Source organism: Prunus avium, chromosome 3 (assembly GCF_965620075.1).
Source record: "Prunus avium chromosome 3, drPruAviu1.hap1.1, whole genome shotgun sequence".
NCBI lineage: Eukaryota > Viridiplantae > Streptophyta > Magnoliopsida > Rosales > Rosaceae > Prunus > Prunus avium.
Genome location: NC_142286.1, coordinates 16,870,795 through 16,873,106, shown reverse-complemented (window position 1 = coordinate 16,873,106; position 2,312 = coordinate 16,870,795). Strand labels below are relative to the sequence as shown.

The 2,312-nt window shown below is 38.4% G+C and overlaps 1 non-coding gene across 1 annotated transcript; it reads left to right on the top strand.

Annotated features, from left to right (window-relative positions):
• The first annotated feature begins 695 nt into the window (after nucleotides 1-695).
• LOC148295702 (small nucleolar RNA R71) lies at nucleotides 696-802 on the top strand. Its single transcript, XR_015834979.1, has one exon. It is a non-coding gene; the product is annotated as a small nucleolar RNA R71 (small nucleolar RNA).
• Nucleotides 803-2,312: the final 1,510 nt, after the last annotated feature.

Below are 2,312 nucleotides of genomic sequence, written 5' to 3'. Positions count from 1 at the left end.
TGGCCTTGGCTTCTTGGTTCTTTGGATTGATCTCGGTTTGGCTTGGCCATTTCCCAGGTGCTCTTTGAGTTATTTCAGCAGCTAATTGGCCTATTTGAACTTCCAATTTGGCAATGGCAGCTTGTGTAGTTTGCTGGAAATTGGATTGGTTGATTGCCATCTGCTTAACTATATCCTCCAATGATGATGTTTGTTGTGGCTTTTGGAATGAAGGGGGATTGGCTTGATTCTGAGTATTCCTCCATGAAAAGTTTGGATGATTCCTCCAACCTGGATTATAACTTTGAGAGTATGGATCATTTCTTGGACCTTGGTTGTAGGAATTTACCAACTTAGCTTGCTCTTGCACAAATTCTGGATATCCAGCCCCAAGTGGACAAGCTATGGTAGCATGGTCAGGAGTTTCGCAAATACTACACACTTCCTTCGGAGGGCTTCTTGAGTTTAATGCAAGAAGAGCATCTAGCTTTTGTTCCAGTTTTGAAATCTGCACACTAGAAGCATCATTAGAACCACTAATAACACGTTTACCTCTTGTATCCGTATGTTGGGTCTCCATTGCTATCTCCTCAAAGAGTTCGTATGTTTCTTCTGGAGTTTTGGTTTTAAAAGAACCACCTGCAAAATTGGTGACTATATTATGACTAGAAGGGGTTAGTCCTTTATAAAACATACGCATTTGAAGCTTCAATGGAATCCCATGATGAGGACATTGGTTGAGCAGCCCATTGAATCTCTCCCATGCTTCACAAAACGATTCATCATCTTGCTGTGCAAATAACAAGATCTTATCCCTAAGCATGTCGGTCTTTTGCGTGGAGAAGTATTTCTCCAAGAACTTCTTTTGAATGGCAGCCCATGTAGTGAGTGAACCAGGCTTTAAAGAATTCAACCAATATTTCGCCTTATCCTTCAAAGTGTATGGAAACACTCTCATTCGAAGTTGATCTTCTGTCACACCTGTCAAGGGAAAAGAACTCACAACATTAAAAATATCCTTTATATGAGTTAATGGATCTTCATTAGGTAAACCATAAAAGGAAGGCAGCATATTAAGATGAGAAGATTTAAGCTCATAATTTCGAGCTACAGTGGGCAGCAAAATGCTTGAAGGAGATGCTGGAATTGTTGGGATATCAAGTTCTCCCATGAACTCATTGGCAGCCATCTCTTCTTCTTCTTCTTGGTCTGAACTTGCTTCCGAATTTGAAGGTGAAGAACCAGGAAGTTCAGTGTGGAGAGCAATACTTGTAAATGTGGCAAGAGCTTGCTCTTTTGCAGTTGACAACTCTCTTTCTAGACGATTATGAACTTCAGAGATCACCCGGTTGGGTTGCAACGATGGTCCTGCATTCAAAGATCTGGAGCGTTGGAATGAAGACCTCACTTGTTCAAGGAACGGTCTTTTAGACATAAACTACCTGAAACAGAAAATTAGATTAATTAGAAACACTAAAAAGAATAGGGTAACCTTGGGCACATAACCAGGGAAGAACTTTCGTTCAGTCCCCGGCAACGGCGCCAAAATTTGTTGTTAATTATTATGTTAACTCGCAATTGTATGGGGCAATTAGTAATATAGCAAGACAAGTACGAGGTCGTACCCACGAAGACTGAGAAGTTCAAATTAGTTATGTACGTAGATTACCGAATTCAAGAAGTTAGGAAGTTAAGTCTAAAACAGAAATTAAAGTGAGAGTGATTGTGATTGTGAAAGGAAGTGAGCAAACTGAAATTGCAAATGAAAGCAAATAAACAAGTGTAACAAAGAGTGGTTTTAAGAGTTGGAAAACAGATTTGGAGACTAGGGCATTCGAATCACCATAACAATTCAATTCTGGGTTATATGGAGTCAAGTAACAAGTCTAATTCAGATTCAAAGATTGACTATAGCTAAAGTATGATTAGGCCATGGTGTTTGATCCTAACCTTGTGTTCCTAATTCCCTAATTTGATCATTTGTTGTCTAACCTAAAATTAAGCATTAGGAACCCATTAAGCATAGAAGAACAATTTAAACAACGAAGCATGTATCTAATCCCTGTTGTCGAATGTCCATACATACTCTTCCTATTCATAGTTCAATTCGAATTAAAGCATGGTGTCTACTCTTAATTCAAACCAAGATAGTTAACAAACAAGTTCTAATGGTGATCAATCATTCAAACAAGCATGTTAACTTATAAGCATAATGAATAAGAACATGAATCATGAATCAAACTTGAAACTCCAAACTTATAAACCCAGAATATTCATGTTAGGTTACATCGAAGCCCTAGTTATGGATTTAGCTACTGATAATGGAAAAGAAA